The 24,114-nt window shown below is 39.9% G+C and overlaps 2 pseudogenes; both read left to right on the forward strand.

The window, feature by feature from the left end:
* Window positions 1-24,114, forward strand: part of LOC110285150 (D-3-phosphoglycerate dehydrogenase-like) — a 41,542-nt pseudogene that overhangs the window by 8,859 nt on the left and 8,569 nt on the right.
* Window positions 17,558-17,673, forward strand: LOC115029938 (U6 spliceosomal RNA; annotated as a pseudogene).

Raw genomic sequence — 24,114 nt, forward strand, 5'->3', positions numbered from 1 at the left:
AATTCACAAAACAAACTTTACTGAAACTCAAAACTCATTGAACATTGAACTCCACAAATTAATATTGGGAGATTCCAACACCCCTCCCTCATCAATGGACAGGTCACTGAAACAGAAAGTAAACAGACATAGTGAAACTAAGAGAGGTTATGAACCAAATGGATTTAACAGATATCTACAGAACATTTTACCCTAAAGAAAAGAATACACCCTTTTCTCAGCACCTCATGGTACCTTCTCCAAAATCAACCATATAATTGGTCACAAAACAACCCTCAACAGATACAAGAAGATTGAAATAATACCATGGCTCCTATTAGGCCACCATGGCCTAAGTCTGGTCTTCAATAACAGCAAAAACAGCCCACATACATGTGAAAACTGAACAGGTCTTTACTCAGTGAATACCTGGTCAGGGAAGAAATAAAGAAAGAAATTAAAGAATTCCTGGAATTTAACGAAAATTTTGACACATCATACCAAAACCTATGTAGCATAATGAAAGTAGTGCTAAGAGGAAAGTTCATAGCACTAACTGCCTTGGTAAAGAAACGGGAGAGAGGGCTGGCTGGTGGTGATGCACGCCTTTAACCCCAGCACTTGGGAGGCAGAGGCAGGCAGATTTCTGAGTTCGAGGCCAGCCTGGTCTACAAAGTGAGTTCCAGGATAGTCAGGGCTACACAGAGAAACCCTGCGTCGTAAAAGCAAACAAATAAACAAACAAGCAAGCAAACAAACAAACAAACAAAAGAAATGGGAGAGATCTTACACTAACAACTTAATAGCACAACTGAGAGTCCTAGAACAAAAAGAAGCAAACTCACCCAAGAGGAGTAGAAGGCAGGAAATAGTTAAACTCAGGGCAGAAATTAACCAAATATAAACAAAAACACAATACAAAGATCAGCAAAACCAAAAGCTGGTTCTTTGAATGAGTCAACAAGATAGATAAATCCCTAGCCAAACTAACTAAATGGTCAAGACACAGTATCCAAATTAATAAAATTAGAAATGAAAAGGGAGACATAACCATAGAAATAGAGGAAATTTAAAAATATCAGATCCTACTATAAAAGTCTATACTCAACAAAACTGGAAAACCTAGATGAAATGAATGGTTTTCTAGACAGATGACACATTCCAAAGTTAAATCAAGAGCCGGTAAACGATCTAAACAGGCCCATATCACACCACGAAATAGAAAAAGTCATTAAAAGTCTCCCAACCAAAAAAGCCCAGGGCCAGATGGATTTAGTGCAATAATCTACCAGACCTTCAAAGACCTGATACAATTTTCCTCAAACTATTCCGTAAAATAGAAACAGAAGGAATACCACCTAACTCATTCTATGAAGCCACAATTACTCTGATACCTAAACCACTCTAGGACCCAACCAAAAAAAGAGAACTTCAGACCAATTTTGCTTATGAATATTGATGCAAAAATACTCAATAAGATTCTTGCAAACTGAATCAACATGTAGGTTTAAACACATCATTTAAGACAGTGATGGACATGGAAGCCCCATAAAGGATCTTAAAAGGAGTAAGACTGAATCAAGAGTGAGTATTTTCAGTTCTAAATAGGGCATGGGGAAGGAGCACCAAGTCTGCACCAGTCTCTCTGGTTAATTTTTGTCAAGGGCTCTTTTAGAATTCTATTCATCTTTTTTTTTTTCTGTCCTGAGCTTTGGAGCCTGTATGCACAAAGTAACTTCTAACCAGTCTCTAATATCTTGGCCGGTACCTGATTTACCTGGGCAACAAAGGCAGGTCCATTATTGGACTTGATTACCTTGGGTATCCCAAACCTCGGGAAGATTTCTTCTAGGATCTTCTTGGCTATCACATTGGCCGTCTCAGTCCTGTTAGGAAAAGCTTCTATCCACCTTGAAAAGGTGTCTATAAACACTAATAAGTACTTGTTGCCATATCTATCTGGCTTAGATTCTGTAAAATCTACCTCCCAGTAGGCCTCCAACCAGTTGCCCCTGAGCCTCTTCTCAGGAGTATATACATGGAGTATCCTGCATTAGTCATAGCACAGGCCTTGCAGCTTTTGACTATTTCTTCTGCTAAGTCAGAGAGTCCTGTAACATAGTAGTCAAAGGACCTAACCACACCTTTTAATTTCTTGGCCCCCAGGTGGGTCAAGTAATGTCCATAACTTGATAGTGCTCAGGGGTGTATCTAAAGCTGATCTCTGACATCATAATAATCTTTAGGCTCCTTGACTGCCAGGATCATTGCTCATTGGGCTGCCTGTTTGGCAGTTAGATCTGCCATCTGATTTCCTTTATCCACAGCATCTTAGGTCTTTCTCTGCAGATGTCAATAGCCCTCTTTGTCTGTATATTGCTCTGTACAGTGGCAAAAGCATATCTGCTGTCAGTGTAGACTTTTCTTTTGCCATTTATAGAGCTTCTATCAAAGTCACAAGTTCAGCTTTCTGGGCCAATGTCCCTTCAGGGAGGCTGCTAGCCTAGGTCACTTGCTTTCTGTCCACCACCGTACTGCTGTCCCCACATTCCATTTATCTTCAACCGCGAGGCTACTGCCATCCGTGTACCAGCTCGAACTCTCAGGCCAAGGCTGATCTGATCCTTCAGATCATTTCGAGTACCAATTTCTTCTGCCAGAATATCAGTGCAGTGATGAGTAGGTGAAGTCTCAGGCAGTAGGGTAGTGAGATTGAGGACAGCAGGGAGAGTGAAGGTCACTCATTCAGTCAACAAAAAGCTCTGATAATGTGCCTATCAGTCAGGGGACTTGACAGACCATACCTTCTAGGTCATGCGCCAAGTTTTGTCCCAGAGTCAATTTCTCTGTGTCCTTGACCAGAAGCCACTATGTGCAGACAAGCAGGCCATCCTACAGCCACCAGGTTCAATTTCTTACAAGTATGCCACAGGTCTTTTCCAGGGCCCCAATCTCTGAGTAAAAACCTCTTTGGCAATATCTTTGTTCTCAGTCACATCTAGGAGGCCCAAAGCTGGGGCCGACATTAGGGCAGTCTTAATGGCATCCAAGGCCTGTTGTTCTTTATTTCTCTATATGAAGGGCTGTTTATCTCCAAAACCTGGAATCCACAATCTGCAAAAGCCCGCAGTACCTAGGAGCTTTTCTAATTTGTTTTGAACTGGTCGGTGGAGGAATATGAAACACAGTCTCTTTTCTAGCTACTTCCACAGGTAGGCCACTGGCCTCTTCTAAGGACTCAGCTTCTGTGTTCGCAACCCTTTTGCTATCTCTTTACTTTTAGCCACGAACAGGTGAAGGGTTTGGTCATGAGGGGGGCTCCTCTTCTTTTTGTTGGGGCAGTCTCTTACCCAGTGCCCATTTTCTTTACAGTAAACACATTGATCTTTAGCCAAGAGCTTTCTGTAGTTGCCAGGTACTATTTTCTTATGCTTTTAAATTCCCTGGCTCCCTGTTCCTTACGGATCATTTCTAAGTGCTAGCATTATCAGCATGTGCCACTTTGCTGGGTTCTAGTCTGCCTGCCTCACTGCACATATCTGATTCTGACTCTGGTCTCTGTCTTTGTCAGCCTCATGTTTCCTCAACTCTTCCTCTTGCTTGTCTCTTACTTACTGGTTTTCCTTTAAATATTCTCATTCAGGGTATCTCTCTCATCTCAGACCTCTCTAATCTCCTTCATCTCTATTTTTACTTCTCCTCACTGTTATCCTCCCTATTTGCCACTGTCATCTATCTCTCCTGAGTCTGCTGAAGCTTTGCTCTTCCTTACAGTCTAAACTCACCTTTTTCTAGACCTCTATACACATTTGTCAGAGCCTGGTGATTAGACTCCTAGGTGCTCCTTACCCGGGACAGAAGTTTTAAGTGGGTGGATGTCTCCCTTTCTGGTTAGCAGCTTAGGGCGGGGCTGCTCTAGAAGAGAAATCACGTGGGGCAGGGAAAGGAGTGCAGCTTTCACAGCTGGCTGCACCAGGCCACTGATATCTCAAAGTGAAAGCACTTTTTCTGTTAACAAGATACAGGATGCAGGGGAAAGGGGACGAGAAGCAGCCAGGGAACCTGCGGCACTCTTGGCTGGCCACTCCCACAGTGTCTTCCACAGTGTCTTCCTCTTCTTCTCCTCTGTCCGTCCTGTGGAGGTGGGGCTTGGGGTCAGGGGTGAGGGAGGTCTGCTCAAGGCGTGGACTCCTGGGGGCGGGAGGAACCAGCAGGCCCCCGGGGAGGGGGGAGACACTAGAGGGGGGAAGGCTGCGGAGGTGGCGACTCTAGTCGGCCCCTCCCCAGATGCAGCAGGCATTGAGGCCGCTCTAGGGAGCCTTGCCCCTCTTTCTTTTATTGTCTGTCCTGCTGGTGGAAAAATGCGTGGGTGGTGGTGGGGCGGACATCCTGGGAAAACCTCTGCATCAGTGTTCCCCCCCTGGGCCACAGTTTCCTGCGTGGCGCCTCACCTCGCCAGGGGCGCACCATTGCAGCTGAAGCTGGAAGTCCCCAGTCCAGCCTTGTGGCTGTGTCCTGGAGCTCCTCTGAGCAGTCAGGGACACACTCAGGGGAGCAGGCCTGTTCTCGGGAAAACAGCGCCGAGTTAGTTTTCTTAACTATCACAGGCAAATTCTGTCCTAATGTCAGTCCAAGTCCACAGTCAGATACAAAGGGTTGATACACACACAGTCTGTCCCATGATGAAAACCACAATAGAAACAAGACAGTAACAGAGAAAAAAAAAAGACACCAGTATCTAAGCACACTCGTTCCTCACTCTGCCAGATGACAGTCAGACCTTTTTGACTGTCCCTCACCCTTGGAACGTCTTCCAGGAGTCGCAGCTTGCAGGGCCTTCTTGATATCTCCCTCCCACGGCTACTGGGTCCTTACGGCCCACAGTGGCAGCTGCCAGAATACAGAATACCAGAAGTGGGGACCTGGGCAGAACTCGAACCCACAATCCCAGAACTGTAAAACCAAGATACAAGGTGGGACTCAAACCCACAATCCCAGAACTGTAAAACCAAGACATGAGGTAGGACTTGAACCCACAATCTCAGAACTGTAAAACCAAGACATGAGGTAGGACTCCAACCCACAATCTCAGAACTGAAAAGCCAAGACACAAATCCACAATCTCAGAACTGAAAAACCAAGACACAAATTCAGTGGTGCCACACTTAGACAACAGACAACATGTAAGACTTACACAAACAAACGTACCTCCAAAGGGTCTTTCGGGGTTCCTGAGTGTCATGCAGATCTTGGTGGGACCTCCAAATGAAAGAACCTAGTGGGGAAAACCCCACTCAACTCCCAATTGAGTCCGCACCCAAGAATCACGAACAGACCTTCTTAATGTAAATACACGAGGTAGTTTAATGGGGACCTCCAGAATGCACCTGGGAGGTGAAAGACTCCTAGTGAAAGACCCACAATGTGAGGACTCCCCCACGTTCTGACTCAGGAGAGGCAACACCCCAAATCACTCATGATAAACGTTCTTGCTGCAAACTGCGTTATTTCAAGAGCGTTCTTGGACCCACAGTCATCCACCACACAGGGGTAGAGGACTGTGGCACCCCTAGTAGCTGGGTAAGGGGGGGTATTTAAAGGAAGAAACCACAACTCAAGGGAGGGCGTTGTTGGAAAATACCAAAAATACCAGTTAAGAGTCACGAGGAAGTCACAAGTCATAAGGAAAAATACCTGATAATTATGCGGTTATTTCTCAAGACAGTTTCTATGAGGCACATTTGCATAGCAGGTTCCATAAATGGTCAGGGTGGTCCTTTTTGAACAAAACTCTCAGAACCCAGGAAGGAGGTGGGTGGAGGAATGTCACCATCTGTTTTATGATTAGCATACCTTGGGGCATTGAGTCACAAGGGTCACATTCTCAAACCTGGGCCTAAAGGTCTAGTTTTTATGTTTTTATGTTTCACTTTTTCACTAGAAATCATAGGGAGAGAACTTTGATGAAGGGAGAGGGAACTATAGAGCTCATCTCCAGCAGGAAGACAGGAAGACAGGAAGACAGGACATCAAGTGTTGCCATCCCACAATCATGCCTCTGATCCATAATTGTTTCTGTCTGAAAGAATTACAGGGATGGAAATGGAGAGGAACCTGAGGAAAAGAAGGTCCAGCAACAGGCCTAACGTGGGATCCAGCTCAAGAGGAGATCCTATGATCTGACACTATGACTGAGGCTATGGAACGCTCATGACTGCCCTCTGAATGACCCAACAAGCTGCTGAAAGAGTCAGATACAGTTCTTTGCACTCAACCCATGCACAGAAGCAGCTGACCCCTGTTGTTGAATTAGGGAAGGCCAAAAGAAGCTGAGGAGAAGGGCTAGTCTGTAGGACCAAGAGTCTTAATTAATCTGGATCCCTGAGATCTTTCAAACACTGGACCTCTGCTACATCCACCCCAGTAGTGACTCTCATGACAGGCCTAGAAACTTGGACGCAGTCCCGAGGTGAAAAGCTCACGGAAACTTAGTCTCCTGGAATCTTGGCATTCCCATAGCATGAATGCTCCAAATTTGTCCCTGTGATAATGTGGAGGGTCTTTCATGCTTTCTTACTGTATTTTACTGGATAAGAGTTAGAAATCTCAGGGCAAGCTACTCCCATATGCAAGAATTTACAGTGACCTAGGAAGAAGGAAGGTTGTGGTCTAAGAAGGAACTAGCTGAGCCACTCCCATACACAGGAATTTACAATGGCCTATGGGGAAGGTGTACTATACAACAGACAAGAATTGGAACTATGGCAAGGGCATGAAGCCCTTGCCCCTGGCTTCTAAGATTAAGCTGACCTTAGGTGGGGCTTCTTTTGATCCCAGTTGTTAACATTGATTTTATCCCAGTTGGTTCCTGTTAGCTTTTAAGTACACATTCCTCTGTTTTGTGGTAAAAGTAATTTTGCATCAGATAACTTCAATGTACCTTGGATGGCCTTAATGTATCACTTAACTTCTCTGTTTTCTGTAGTATATAAGACTGATGCTCACTTTGACAAAATTACATTCAGATATACACTCTCTCTGTGTCTGTATTTGTTTGTCATCTGTGCCAAATCCTTGCTCACCTGTACCAGAACCCTGATTTCTCCTGCAGATTGAGGGGGGGGGGGGCTGACTGAGGCCCATCTGTGGCAGACCACCAAACAGACAGCATACAACAGCTAATATGAGGCCCCCAACACACATACAGTAGAGGACTTCCAGGTCTGTGTTCATTCAGAGATGATGCACCTAACCCTCAAGAGACTGAATGCCCCATGGAGTTTAGAGGTGAGGTGGGGTGAGGGGTGGGGTATCCACATGGAGATGGGATGGGGAGGGAGTTGGGATGTGGAGCAGTCAGAGGGTGGGTGGGGAGAGGTGGGGAATGGAATATGGAGTGTAAAAAATGAATTACAAATTGCATTAAATTAAAAAAAACCTATATATACACACATATACTGAGTTGTTTTTCTCATAGGTTTTCTAAAGATACATAGTTAATAGTATGATTTCTTATGACTTTTTCAGATATCCACATTGTTATATTACCCACCACTCCTTCTCTTGTATTTATTTCCCTCCCTCTTCCATAAAGAGCTCCCTGTTTTCCCATTTTCCTATGAAACCACTTGTATCCTGTCATTCCAGTTTACCTATCTTCCCACCTTCTTCTGTTTATTAATCTGGCAGGTACCATGTAGGAAGTGCTACAGTGGGCAAGTGAACTCTCTGGAGATAGCCTGCCATCTTGCTCAGCTATGATAGCTGCACTCTGGAAAGGCATGGCCCCAGAGACTTTTCCCCCAGGATTGATTTTTGCTACTGATGTGTTTTCTCATGTTTGTCATTGCCATACTCCTTATTTATTTGGCTTCCTTTAAGTGGACACTGTGAGACCCTCACTAAAGCCTAGTGTGATTACTTCCTGGGTGATAGTCCACTCTCTCTGCTAGGAAAGTTTTCTGCAGATCAACATGAAGATGAAATTTCTGGAGATAATGCTGTTTATATGAATTAATGATTTTATGGACTTTCTGATTTGACTTAAGTAGTTTTAGGAAGATTACTTAATATAAATAATTGGGAGAAATTAAGGTAGTTGATAGAAAGATTAAAGTTAGACTAGAGAATAGGATGTGCCATCTCCTCACAGGCTTGCTAGAGCTGCATGAATAAAACAAAAGAGTACAGTGAGCATTCATGAATTACAAGCATGTGATTTTAGTGGCAGGAAAAATAGGCTCTGGACAAATAATGATCAAAGAAAGCATTCATTCCTGGTTGGGTCTGAGTTTCTTGATCTTGTGATTTAGGGATATGGTAACAGGTTTTCAGTGCACATCAGGAAATAATCATAAAGAGAATTACGATAAATAATATAAAGAGAAAACAGATACAAGAAGATTGAAATAATCCCATGTATTCTATCATATCATCATGGACTAAGGCTGGACAACAATAACAACAGAAAGCCAACATATTCATGGAAACTGAACAACTCTCTACACAACTTGGTCAGGAAAGAACTAAAGAAAGAAATTAAAGTCTTTATAGAATTCAATGAAAATGAAGGCAAAACATACCCAAACTTATGGGACACAATGAAAGCAGTGCAAAGAGGAAAATTTATAGCACTAAATACCTTCATAAAGAAATTGGAGGGGTCATATACCATATGGAGTCATATACCACATAGAAGCACGTTTGAAAGCTCTAGAACAAAAAGAAACAAACATACCCAAGAGTAGTAGATGACAGAAAACATTTAAACTCAGGAATTAAACCAACCATTAGAAACAAAGAGAACAATACAAAGAATCAAGAAACCAAAGAACTGATTCTTTGAGAAAACCAACAACATAGATGAAGCCTTAGCCAAACTAACTAAAGGGCACAGAGCTAGTATTCAAACTAACAAAATCAGAAACGAAAAGGGAGACATAACAACAGAAACTGAGGAAATTCAAAAAAATCATCAGATCTTACTACAAAAGCCTATACTCAACAAAATTGGAAAAGTTAAATGAAATGGGTGATTTTCTAAACAGATACTATGTACCAAAGTTAAAGCATTATCAGGTAACTATCTAAACAGTCCCAAAATCCCTCAGGAAAGAGAAGTCATTTTAAATATCCCAACTACAAAAAAGTCCAGGGCCAGATGGTTTTAGTGCACAATTCTATCAGACCTTCAAAGAACTAATATTAATACTCCTCAAGTAATTCCACAAAATAAAAATAGAACACTACCTAATTTATTGTATGAAGTCACATTTACTCTGATACCTAAACCACACAAAGACCTAACAAAGAAAGAGAGCTTCAGAGCAAATTTGCTTATGAATATTGATGAAAAGTACCCAATAAACCTCTCACAACTTGAATCTAAGAACACATCAAAATGATCATTCACCACTATCAAGTAGGCTTCATGCCAGGGATATAGGAATGGCTCAATATACAAAAATCCATCAACGTAATCCACTATATAAACAATCTCTAAGAAAAAAAGTCACATGGTCATCTCATCAGATGTTGAAAAAGCACTTGACAAAATACAACAGCCTTTCACATTGAAAGTCTTGGAAAGATCAGGAATTCACAGTATATACATAAACATAATTAAAACAATATACAGCAAATCAACTGCCAACACAAATTACATGGAGAGAAAGTTGAAGCAATTTCACTGAAACCAGGAACATTATTACTGATACCATGTTGTACTTGAAGACAGGAGCCTATCATAGCTTTCCTCTGAGGTAATCTACCAGCTCCTGACTGAGACAGATGCAAATGTTTACAGTCAACTACTGGACTAAGGTCAGAGACCCCCTATGGAAGAGTATGGGAAAGGATTGAAGGAGCTGAAGGGGATGGCAACCCCTTCAAAGAACAACAGTGTCAATTAATTTAGATCCCTTAGAGCTCACAGAGACTAAGCCACCAACCAAAGAGCATACATGGGCTGGTTTGTGCCCCCTGGCACATATGTAGCAGAGTACTGCCTTTTCTGGTCTTGGTGGGAGAGGATGTGCCTAATCTTGTAGAGACTTGATACACCATGGAAATGGTGAGGTTGTGGTGGGTAGGTTCATAAGGGGAGTGGATGGGCTGTTGGCTTGTGGAATAGACTCTCAGAAGTAGGGTTGGGGTGGGGAACGGTGTGAATAACTCTTAGTGGGAGGTCCAGGAATGCGGGCAACATTTGTAATGTTATAAATGAAACAATTTAATAAAGAAATAAAAAAAGAAGTGAATCTTCAAGTACAATGTTGAATAGGTAGGGAGAGAGTGGGCAGCCTTGTCTAGTCCCTGATTTTAGTGGGATTTCTTTCAGCTTCTCACCATTTACTTTGATGTTGGCTACTGGTTTGCTGTATATTGCTTTTATCATGGTTAGGTATGGGCCTTGAATTCCTGATCTTTCCAAGACTTTTATCATGAATGGGTGTTGGATTTTGTCAAATGCTTTTTCAGCATCTAACGAGATGATCATGTGGTTTTTGTCTTTGAGTTTGTTTATATAATGGATTACATTGATGGATTTTTGTATATTGAACCATCCTTGCATCCCTGGGATGAAACCTACTTGGTCAGGATGGATGATTGTTTTGATGTGTTCTTGAATTCGGTTAGCGAGAACTTTATTGAGGATTTTTGCATCAATATTCATAAGGGAAATTGGTCTGAAGTTCTCTATTTTTGTTGGGTCTTTATGTGGTTTAGGTATCAGAGTAATTGTGGCTTCATAGAATGAGTTGGGTAGAGTACCTTCTGATTCTATTTTGTGGAATAGTTTGTGAAGAACTGGGATTAGATCTTCTTTGAAGGTTTGATAGAACTCTGCACTAAACCCATCTGGTCCTGGGCTTTTCTTGGTTGGGAGACTATTAATGACTGCTTCTATTTCTTTAGGGGATATGGGACTGTTTAGATCCTTAACCTGATCTTGATTTAACTTTGGTACCTGGTATCTGTCTAGAAACTTGTCCATTTCATCCAGGTTCTCCAGTTTTGTTGAGTATAGCCTTTTGTAGAAGGATCTGATGGTGTTTTGGATTTCTTCAGGGTCTGTTGTTATGTCTCCTTTTTCATTTCTGATTTTGTTAATTAGAATACTTTCCCTATGCCCTCTAGTGAGTCTGGCTAAGGGTTTATCTACAGAGATAAAGTTTGGAGCTGTGAAGAAAGGATGGACCATTTAAAGACTGCCATATCCAGGGATCCATCCCATAATCAGCTTCCAAACGCTGACACCATTGCATACACTAGCAAGATTTTGCTGAAAGGACCCAGATATAGCTGTCTCTTGTGAGACAATGCCGGGGCCTAGCAAACACAGAAGTGGATGCTCACAGTCAGCTATTGGATGGATCACAGGGCCCCCAATGGAGGAGCTAGAGAAAGTACCCAAGGAGCTAAAGGGAACTGCAACCAGTACCCCAGAGCTCTTGACTCTAGCTGCATTTGTATCAAAAGATGGCCTAGTTGGCCATCACTGGAAAGAGTGGCCCATTGGACTTGCCAACTTTATATGCCCCAATACAGGGGAATGCCAGGGCCAAGGGGTGGGGGTGGGTGGGTGGGGGACTGGGGGGGGAGTGTATTGGGGACTTTTTGGATAGCATTGGAAATGTAATTGAGGAAAATACCTAATAAAAAAAAAAGAAGTGAATCTTACTTAATGCTCTACCTTCCCCACAACATTCCTCAACATGGTCAATCCATTCCCTAGTGTGTTTTAAAAATGTTACATATGTGGGAAAGAGCATTTGCATATATAATTATTAGATTATATATTATAGTTAAGGTTATTAAGGTGGGATTATCTTTGTTTACCATGATGTGCACTAAATCCAAAGATTAGTATCCTTATAAAGGCAGATGATATAGTTTGAGTAGAAAGCTTTGTAAAATTAAAGCATATAATGGAGTAATATAGTTGTAAGAAATACTAGTGTTCAACAGAACAGAATCAAAATGGTAAGGAACATAATCTCTTCTTATGCCTTGAGAAGGAATACAGCCTTATTAATTTATCAACCTCATAAATTTTACCTGTAGAACTGTGAAAGACTGAATTTGATATTTTTTATATTGTGTCACCACACATGTGGTTAGTAGGCATGAAAATGAATACAAGTGCTTTTCCATATTATTTCATTTTAATGTTTTAGCTAATTCAGTCCACTTTAGTGCCAAAAAAAGATATCATTGGGATTGAATGAAAAATGTCTCATGTAGACTCAGGAATTTAAACATTGCAGCCTCACTTGGTAGTGATGTTTAGGTAAGATTAAAAGGTTCAATTTTCTTTGCAAGGCACTTGCCAGTGGAGGCAGGCTTTGAGAGCTTAAAGACTCACACCAATTCTAGTTTTCTTTCTCTACTTCATGCTTGCAGTTTTAAAATGTGAATTTCTCAGCATCCAGTTCCGGCTACTATGCCTATTGCTTGATGCTACACTTCCCCTTCATAAAGGACTCTCAATTTTCTGTAACTTTTGGCCAAATAACCCATTCCTTTTATGTGTTACATTGCTCATGTTGTTTTATCACAGAAATAAAGACAACTATAAGCTTCAAATGTGTTTAATTGGTAGAAGAGTCATGCAGATTCCTGACAGCCCTTAAACCAATCCTGTATTATGATGAAAAGACAGTAAATATGTCAACAAGGAATTAAAAAACATACCAAGAAATACTACCTTTGTAAGGCTTCCATGTTATGGTAGTTGTAATATGCTAATTGAATGACACACATAGGCACTTGTATTTAAATGCTTTGTTCTTGGATGTTGGAACTGTTTAGGAAGGATTGGGAATTATGGTCCTGTTGGACATATGTCATTGAGTGTGAGCTTTGATGTTTTAAATGAATCCCACTATTTCCAGTGTATTCTCTGCTTCCTGCTTGTAGGTTCAGATGTGAGGTCTTATCTGTTTCTGCTTTTATATCTTTGTTCAATCATCCTGAACCCCAACTCTGTGAGCCCATAAGCTCAATTAAAGGCTTTCTCTTATAATTTGCATTGGCAATTGAATTTTATCACAGGAATAGAAAAGTAACTAATACACATTTTTTTAATGATTAAAAATAGATGTTTTGTAGGGCATATCTGTAGCCTCTGCACTTGGAAGGAAAAGAGATAAGTACCAGAAGTTCAAATTCAACCTGAAATATGTAGAAAGACTTAATTTAAAAGAGCAACAACAAAAGAAATTATGACATTGTATTAACTGGATTTGGAAGGAATATTTTACTTTAATCAATCTTTTGATGTTATATGATCATATATCAATATTCTGTTATTTTATGTAATTCATAATAGAATGTCTTTGTATTTAATACCACATATCAAACTCTTCTAAAGGTGAGAGAATTTTTTTTCTGATTAAATATTTTGTGATAATAAAGAATATGGGATAATCTGTAGTAGTGGGTAGAAATGCACTTAACATTAGAGAACTCATACTGTTAAAATTTCACAACGACAGAATGAAAGAATGTTAAAACATGTTTATATTTAACCAGTCTTTACCAGAGCATAATATGTTTATCTTAGGGAGAAACCATAAATATTAAAAACATGAGAAAAAAGTCATCATTTAAAATAACCAGCATCTGAGAATTCATACTGGTTAAGAAAATCTACAGAAATAATAAAAATGGAACATCTATTAAACTAGTTGAATTTGTTCTGAAAATGAGAGAATTCATACTGTGTATTGTTATGGGTGGTAGGAATGTGGGAAATCCTTTATTGTATGTGATAATTTATTAAATATTAAAACAATTTAATATCAGTGAGAAAAGTAAAGAATTTAATGCACATAGATCCTCAGGGTTATTTTTATTATGTAGTAGAGAATTCATACTGATAAGAAGACTTGTAGATGTAAGAAATACAGTAACATTTTCATGAGCTGTAGGTAAATATTAAACACTATAGCATTCACACATTTCAAAAATTCCCTGATTGAATGCAATACAATAAAGTTTTTATATGAAATTGAGTTCTTACAAAACTTCAGTTATACTGCTGATAAAGATTTCAGTGTATTAAATATTTAACTGTCTCTATTCTTTGTGAATTGCTTAATAGAGAAGTCATACTGTTGAGAACCTGGTGAATGTAAGAAATACTAGAATTATTTAAACTTTATTTTGTTCTTCTTATATTCCAGAGAACTCATACTGGTGTCTTCTTATATTTTTAGTAAAAATTGCAATAAAGCCCTTACTGTGCTTTATAAATTTGATAAAATTTGAACATTTATATTGCATTTAAAATTCATTATAAGAAAATTGATAAGATTATTACTATGCACTGACAGACTCAGAACCACTATTATAGAGAAGGTCTTTTTATGTAAGGAATTCAGGAAAGATTCTACTTGGTTTTTGTTTGTTTGTTTGTTTGTTTGTTTTTGTTTTTTTGAGACAGGATTTCTCTGTATAGCCCTGGCTGTCCTGGAATTCACTTTGTAGACCAGGCTGGCCTCGAACTCAGAAATCTGCCTGTCTTTGCCTCCCAAGCGCTGGGATTAAAGGTGTGCACCACCACCGCCTGGTGAAAGATTCTAGATATAAGACAAACCCTAGGATATATAAAATTTATACTTATGTAAATTATGTGTGTATAGTATAACCAAAGAAAGCCTTTAGTCAAAAAGAAAAGGCAAATCTTATTATACAAAATAGATTTATTATTATGTACAATAAAGGATTCCTCATATTCCTATCATACATGACAATACACAGTATGATTTCTCTAATTTTCAGAACAAATTCAATTAGTTAAATAGATGTTTTATCTTTCTTATTTCCATTTTTTAACCCAGTATGAATTCTCAGATACTGATTATTTAAATTAAATACTTTATTCTCATGTTCTAAATATTTGTGGTTTCTCACTAAGATATATATATTATGCTCTGGTAAAGACTGGTTAAATATAAACAAGTTTTCAAATTGTTTCATTCTGTCATTGTGGTTTTTTTCATCAGTATGAGTTCTCTGATGTTAAGTGCATTGCTTGTTATCTACTACTACAGACCATTCCTTCCATACACTGTATTACTGATAAAATCCTATGGTCATAGAAACAGTAGAGGGATTCATTACCTAAATAACCTCATAAATGATCAAATACCTCACATAGAAATAATAAAGAAGATAAATTTATCGGGGTTCATGGATTTAGAGAGTTAATTCCATCGTCATTGGGCCTATCATGGTGTGTGTGATATCTGTAAAAACATTGGTATTTGTGGCCTCCCTTCCCCCAGCCTGGAACCTGCTTGCTCAAGGGTGGAGCTACCTGCTCATTCGTCCTGCTGGAACCTGCCTTTGCTGCCTGGAGGCACACACGTGTTCGTCCTGCTACTGGACCCTGAGTTACTTGGCGGGATATTGGGTTCCCTCCCCTTTCCTTTATAACTGAGTGTCTGAAAATAGTAAAATTGAGCTTTGATCAGAATGTTGTCTTAGCTCCATTCTTTCTTCCGCCCCGTCTAGATTCCTCTCTTTTCAGCTTGAACTGCCATTCTCAGTTGAACCGTTCGTGTTGTGGACTGCGGGCAGGCCGCAACAGGTATTCACTTTATAATGGACATGAAGTTAAGAATAAGAGACAAGGAGATGTATACCATGACACTATACATAAAACCTACGTCAGCTAAAGTTCAGCTCCTAAAATTTGCATAACATCCCAAAACAATTACTCACAATGGAGTTCAAAAACCTCTATATGTAATTCATTAAAGACATTTTAAATTTATCCAAAGAAAGTGATAATAATTGGCTATCAATTTGCTCAATTTAAGAGAATTCATCAATATATATAAAGAACTCAAGAAGGTGGACTCCAGAAAGTCAAATAACCCCATTAAAAAATGGGGCTCAGAACTGAACAAAGAATTCTCACCTGAGGAATACCGAATGGCAGAGAAACACCTGAAAAAATGTTCAACATCCTTAATCATCAGGGAAATGCAAATCAAAACAACCCTGAGATTCCACCTCACACCAGTCAGAATGGCTAAGATCAAAAATTCAGGTGACAGCAGATGCTGGCGAGGATGTGGAGAAAGAGGAACACTCCTCCATTGTTGGTGGGATTGCAAGCTTGTACAACCACTCTGGAAATCAGTCTGGCGGTTCCTCAGAAAATTGGACATAGTACTACCGGAGGATCCAGCAATACCTCTCCTGGGCATATATCCAGAAGATGTCCCAACCGGTAAAAAGGACACATGCTCCACTATGTTCATAGCAGCCCTATTTATAATAGCCAGAAGCTGGAAAGAACCCAGATGTCCCTCAACAGAGGAATGGATACAGAAATTATGGTACATTTACACAATGGAGTACTACTCAGCTATTAAAAAGAATGAATTTATGAAATTCCTAGCCAAATGGATGGACCTGGAGGGCATCATCTTGAGTGAAGTAACACAATCACAAAAGAACTCACACAATATGTATTCACTGATAAGTGGATATTAGCCCAAAACTTAGGATACCCAAGATATAAGATACAATTTGCTAAACGCATGAAACTCAAGAAGAATGAAGACCAAAGTGTGGACACTGTGCACCTTCTTAGAATTGGGAACAAAACACCCAGGGAAGGAGTTACAGAGACAAAGTTCGTAGCTGTGATGAAAGGATGGACCATTTAGAGACTGCCGTATCCAGGGATCCATCCCATAATCAGCTTCTAAACGCTGACACCATTGCATACACTAGCAAGATTTTGCTGAAAGGACCCAAATATAGCTGTCTCTTGTGAGACGATGCCGGGGCCTAGCAAACACAGGAGTGGATGTTCACAGTCAGCTATTGGATGTATCACAGGGCTCCCAATGGAGAAGCTAGAGAAAGTACCCAAGGAGCTAAAGGGATCTGCAACCCTATTGTTGGAACAACATGATGTACTAACCAGAACCCCGGAGCTCTTGTCTCTAGCTGCATATGTATCGAAAGATGGCCTAGTCGGCCATCAATGGAAAGAGAGGCCCATTGGACTTGCAAACTTTACATGCCCCAATATAGGGGAATGCCAGGGCCAAAAGAATGGGAATGGGTGGGTAGGGAAGTGGGGGGCGCTATGGGGGACTTTTGGGATAGCATTGGAAATGTAATTGAGGAAAATATGTAATAAAAATATTAAAAATCAAAAAAAAAACCCACCTACTCTAGAGCTGTGCGGTACGGAGGCTGCCCGCTCACAGAAGTAGAGAGGCTTCACCGCCCTCAGTCCCGGCATGCCGGCGGGGAGAGAGTCCCGAACTCACTACCTTCCCTAGGCCTCCAGAGGAAGGCTATTACCCGACATGCACCGGGCTCTAATTTGCATACCCCGTGGTAAACCACACGGACCCACGCTGCCAGAGCAATTCCCTCAGCAGCAGGGGAGTTTCAAGAGCCTAGCCACACAGTTCTGCTGAAAAACTTCTCCTTCGTCTTAGGGTGACGGAGGAGTTAGAAAATCTTGAGCACCAGAATCACCCTAACTTAAAGAATCAGGAGTTCTGAGTCCTTAAATAGTCCACGGCTGGACACTGGGTTCGTGCTTGCTTTGGCAGCACATATACTAAAATTGGAACGATACAGAGAAGGTTAGCATGGCCCCTGCGCAAGGATGACACGCAAATTCGTGAAATTCGTGAAGCGTTCCATATTTTGCAATCTCGATTTTTATTATCTCTCTGTAGTGTTAAATAAAGTACATTGGTTTACACCCCCCCCCAAAAAAAGAGAATTCATACATGAGCGAAAACATGAATATGAAGTATTTAATTAAATAATTGATTCTAGCAAAAATGTATATAAAGCCCATAGGAAGGACAATGACCAACATGTACCTGTTCCTCAGCATTAGAAATCTGTGATATAAACACTGTGCAAGAAATTGTTTTGTCTAATAAAGAAAAAAATCTTAACATACAAAAGAGAATTCATATTGATAAAAATCCTATGATTATATAACCTGTTCCATGTGATTATTAAACTAGTGATAAAAATTTTTTTTGAGATAGTATCTCACTATGTAGCCTTGGCTGATAGTTAGACTATGCTGGTTTCAAATACACAGAAATTCACCTGCCTTTGGCCCCCAAGTACAGGGATTAAAGGTGTGTACTATAATGCCTATCCTGCATTCATTATTAGGCATATTTGCAGAATATCATAATATCAATTTTCAAGACAAACTGGGAAACAGAATTTTTTTATGCTACCTTAAGCTCACACATATCTCTCTAAGGTACATGGTTTTGCAGATACAGTTTGGAATCACAGAGGTCACTGTAAAGAACATTTGATATTCTAGTAGTTACTTTTCTACTTGCTATAATCAAATTACCTGGCAGACAGATGCAGCTCATTTTGACTCACAGTTCAGAGTTCAGTCTATCAAGGCAGGGAAGTTATGAAACTGAGATCATTGGTCATATTATATCTAAAGCCATAAGATAGAGTCAGGCGAAAGCTCATGTTCAGCAAGCTTTCTCTAGTTTGTGTAGTTTGCTACTTAATCCCATGGTAGGTTGGTGCCCAAATTCATGGATTTTTCCACTTAAATTAACTTAAAACGATCTCTCACAGGCTTGTCCAGAGACTCACATAATTTAGACAATTCCTCCAGGTATGTTCAGAGGTTTCTTAAATGGTTGGTTGTAGATTACATCAAGTCGACACTCAATATTAATTATCACAAGTTTAATTTTTGTTAACATGTCATACAAACACATCATACTTATGCTAAAACCTTTTTCTCCTTTTCCCTATAGATTCAAGGTTTGTTCCATAATGCAAATAACAATTTAATCTCACTTCCAAAATCTTTGTATTTTTTAACTGTCCCCATACTTTAAAAGTCTAATGTCTCTCTCCAGGCTCAAATAAATATTTTAACATTAAAAGGAAAACTCAAGCTTCAGACTGGGCATGATAACCTATGCTTTTAATCCTAACTCTTGGGAGACAGAGGCAGGGGGATCTCAAAATTAACAGCTAGCATTTTCTACAGAGTGAGATCTAGAACAGCCAGTCTACTCAGAGAAACCCTGTCTCAAAACAAGAACAACAACAACAATGAAAATAATAATAAAAATTGCATACAATATCATAAGTTAAGGGTTAATATTCCAAAATGGAAGAATTGGGATATAGAATGGAAAATAGAACCAAATCAACATAATAAAAATCCCAAAGGGCAAATACCAAGCCCTTCAGTTATATGCTTGGCATCTGGATTTTATGTTAGAATCATTTGAGCCTCAAAAGGCTTAGATACCCCTCACATCCAGCTATGCTTCCTGTAGTTTACATAGACTTTGATTTAGGCACTAATTGTGGACCAAGTATTTATACATATGAGCCTATAGAGTTATTCTCATTCAACCCACCACTGTAATCATTCATATTCTTCAGGGACATTTGTGGATTTTTATAATAGTATGTTCTTGAATGTTCTTACATTTATATTTATTAGTTATTTCTAAAAAACCTTTTCCAGTTGTAATTTGGTTTATAATATTAGCAGGGTATTGGGTGTTTGAAAGAATCTGATGGACCAAATTTACTTTTTTTTTTTTTTTTTTTGAGGCAGAATCTTACCATGTACCCCTAACTGGTCTAGAAATCAGTTTGGAGGTAATACTGGCCTCAAACTCACATATACACACTTGCCTTTGCCTCTCAAGTGCACCATTATGGCAAGCATGACAATAATATTTGTTGCTATTGATTTCCCTAATTTGTGTCCTTTTTATCAATGGTGGTATCAAACACAATTTCTGTTCTTTATGTTTGTTACTGCATCTATCTGTTGATCAATGATATTATGTTTTAAGAGATGAATCAATAGATGATTTTATTGTTGTGAGAACATTATAAAATAATTTACACAAACTAAGATGACTACCATGCCATTAAGACACGGGTATTAATTTATGGTATTATCATATATATGCTTATAATGAAGTGAAAAATTATTACCTTGTACATGATTTGGTTTACTGTCTTCTCTTTTCTCCCCATGGTTTAAAGATGTATGCTTAGCCAATTGATATGAAATATTTCTTTTTTTACCATCATGGGAATTTTTAGCTTTTCTTTGTCTAGTATGGACCATTAAACAATATGGTGTTCACCCTTCATCTGCAAAGTGACCATACAAATGCAAGATAGCAAACAGCCACTCATCATAGCACATTACATCCTAGAACTACATACTCATTCAATCGTCCTGTTTAATTCTACCAAGTATTGCATGCATTGTATGCATATACCACCATTCAGCAGTCAAGAGCACTTTCTGTTCTCACAAAGGACTTGGTTTCATTACCAGAATCCTCATGGTATCTCACAATCACCTGAAACTACAATTCAAGGGGATCCTATGCCTCTTTCTGATATCTTGGAGCACCAGACACAAAAATACAGGCAAAACATTAATACACATGAAGTTTTTTTTTTTTTAAATATGAACTCTCAGCATCCTTCTCCAGTCCCAGTCCTTCCTGATGCCATGCTTCCTTCATCATGATGATACTGAAATCTTATCCCTATGGAACAGTAAGTTCAAGTAAACCTTTCCTCCTATAAGTTGCTTTTGGTCATGGTGTTTTATCCCAACAATAGAAAATTACCTAATACAACTTTCTACCTTGGTGGTTTTTTTTTTTTTTTTTTTTTTTAAGACAGGGTCTCTCATTGTACTGTGATCACCAGTTCAGTTAGACTGGCAGGCTAGTGAGTTCTAGAGAGCTTTTTGTCCCTACCTTCTCTGTACTGAGATTTAATCTCAGACTGCCATGCTTAGCTTCTTTATGGTCACTTGTCCACTTGCTTGCTTGGCTTATTGACTGAGACACCTTTCTAGCCCTAAAACAATTTCTTTTGACCTTCTTTTCTTTTTTGTTTATTGTTTATATATATTATATATTATGTATATATAATATATACATTTATAATATTTGTAAATACTATGAAGATGACATGAAACAATTGTTTTATTTTAAAAGTTTTTAAATATTTATGTTGGGGGCTAGAGAGATGGCTCAGCAGTTAAGAGCACTAACTGCTCTTCCAAAGGTCCTGAGTTCAATTCCCAGCAACCACATGGTGGCTCACAACCATCTGTAATGAGATCTGGTGCCTTCTTCTGCAGACAGCTACAGTGTACTTACATATAATAAATAAATAAATCTTTAAAAATATTTATGTTGAAAACAATTCACTATGCAACAATACTGGTTATAATAGAGACAAGGGAGAGGGAGGAATAGGATATGGGGGCTGTGGAGAAGTAAGCAGGATAGGGGATATCATTTGAAACGTAAATGAGCCCAGACTGACCTCGAACTCGTGATTCTCCTGCCTCTGCCTCCTTCAGCAAATCCTACTGGTGTGCACCACCACAACCAGAATGGATACAGAAAATGTGGTACATTTATACAATGGAATACTACTCAGTTATTAAAAACAATGAATTTATGAAATTCTTAGGCAAATGGATGGAGGATATCCTCCTGAGTGAGGTAACCCAATCACAAAAGAACACACATGATATGCACTCACGGTTAAGTGGATATTAGCCCAGAAGCTCAGAATACCCAAGACACAGGGTTTTGTTTTGTTTTGTTTTTCAAGACAGTTCCTCTGTGTAGCAGCCCTGGCTGTTCTGGAATTCCCTCTATAGGCCAGGAAGGCCTTGAATTCACAGAAATCTTTTTGCCCATGCCTCTGGAGTGATAGGATTAAAGGCATGTGCCACCACCTCCTGGCTTCAATTATTTCCATTTAAAAGAAAATTACTTATTCACTTTACATCCCAATCACTGCCCACCTTGTCATCCCCCTCCTCTTCTCTGTAAGGATGGAGGCCCCACCTGGGTATTCCCCCACCCTGGCTGTCTTAGGGTTTCCATTGCTGTGAAGAGATACCATGACCAATTCAAATCTTATAAATGACAATATTTAATTGGGGATGACTTACAGATTCAGATGTTCAGTTTATTATCATCAGGGCAGGAAGCATGGCCGTGTCCAGGCAGTCATGGTGCTGAAGGAGAGAAAGTTCTACATCGTATTCTGAAGGGAACCAGAAGAAGACTGGCTTACATGTGGTTAGGAGGAGGGTCTCATTTCCCTTCCCCTCAGTGACACACTTCCTACAACAAGGCTACACCTACTCCAACAAGACCATACCTTCTAATAGTGTCACTCCCTGGGCCAAGCATATTCAAACTACCACAATGGCACATTAAGTCTCTGCAGGGCTAGGTATATCCTCTCCCTCTAAAGCCAGTCAAGGCAGCCCAGCTAGAAGAATGCATTCTACAGACAGGCTGCAGCTTTAGGGATAGCCCCTGCTCCAGTTGTTCCAGACCCACATGAAGACAGAGCTGAACATCTGCTACATACATGCAGGGGGCCTACATACAGCTGGAATATGTTCTTTGGTTGCCGGTTCAGTCTCTGAGAGCCCCCAAGTTTCCAGGTCTCTGTTGGTCTTCCCGTGGAGTTCCTATCACCTTCGGGACCCTCAGTCCTTCCCCCAACTCTTCCATAATAATTCTCAAGTTCCATCCACTGTTTGGATGTGGGTCTTTGCATTCATATGAGTCAGATGCTGGGTGGAGGTTCTCAAAGGACAGCCATGCTAGACTCCTGTCTCCTAGCATAACGGTATCATTAATAGTGTCAGGGATGGTGTTTGCCCATGGATAAGTCTTTAGTTGTGCTGGTTGTTTAGTTGTGCTTGGCCATTCCCCCAGTCTCTGTTCCATCCCCCACCGTAACCCCATACCTGTATTTCTTGTAGATAGGATACATTTTTGGGTTGAAGGTTCTGTTGTTGGTGTCCTTATTGCTCCACTGAGGTTTCTGCTTGACTACAGGAGGTGGTGTCTTCATGTTCCACATCCCCACTGCTGTGAGTCTCAGCTTAAGTTACCCCCATTGATTCTTGGGAGCCTCCTTTATCTCTGTTCTCTGGCTCATCCCTTGACTCTCCCCACCCCCACCCTGTCAGCTACAGATTTCCATTGATTCTCATGATTATCTGGCCATATTTCCTGTTTCTCCCTATACCTGTTCCTTAACTCCTCCCCCCATTCTTCCTCTTCCCTTCTCCCACCTAGTTCCCTTCCTCCATTGGCCTCCTACCACCATTTTATTCCTCCTTCTAAGTGAAATTCAAGCATCCTTGTTTGGGTCTTTCTCCTTGTTAATTTCTTTGGGTATATGGAATGTAATATGTATATCCTGTATTTTATGGCTAATATACACTTATATGTTTACTCTTGGGTCTGGGTTACTTGACTCAGGATGCTGGTCTCTTCATAATCACTGCTAATTTCTTAGCTCCAGCTAACCAGCATCAATTGTCCCAATACTTCCTTCCATTCTTAACTCTAGAGCCAGAGCCACATGGCTGAAGCTGCCGAGTTCTGCTGCTTGCAGGAATTAGAACATGACCTACTTGTACTATTATACTCACTGGCTTTCTGTTTTCAAACTCTTCACTGCCTAAGCTTGGCTATCCTGGATCTTGCTTTGTAGATTGACCTTAAACATAGAGATCAGCATGCCTGTCTCCTTGGATTAAAGGTGTGTGCCACCATGCCTGGATCTAAATTTAACTGGGTAGGATCTTGTCCCAAGGTCCTACTCCCTTAATCTTAAAATGCAGGATTTTGCTCCATTTCACTTCCTGGTACCCCTTTAATACTTGAACCATATATTTTATATTTTTCCTTTCTAAGTTTGCTATGCTTGTTCAAACTTCTCTTCATAAGACTTAACCAGAGAACACAGTCTCTGCTGGGCTTTTTTGAAACTTCCTTTGTCAATGCAATTAATCTGAGTCTCTTCACCTTAGCCTCAGGCAGACTTTTCAGAAAAGGGCAAAAAGTAGCCACATTCTTCACCAAAATATCACAAAAACAGTCTTTATGCCACATTCTGAAAGTCTTCTCCTTTGAAATCTCTTGGGCCCAGTCAACACAGTTCAAATTACTCCCAGCAACAAAGTCTTCTATATTCCTATTAGGATGACCCATTAAACCCCATTTAAAGCATCCCACTGCTTTCAAATCCAAAGTCCCAAAATCCACA

Source organism: Mus caroli, unplaced genomic scaffold, assembly GCF_978045245.1.
Source record: "Mus caroli unplaced genomic scaffold, Mus_caroli_1 scaffold_19, whole genome shotgun sequence".
Classification (NCBI taxonomy): domain Eukaryota; kingdom Metazoa; phylum Chordata; class Mammalia; order Rodentia; family Muridae; genus Mus; species Mus caroli.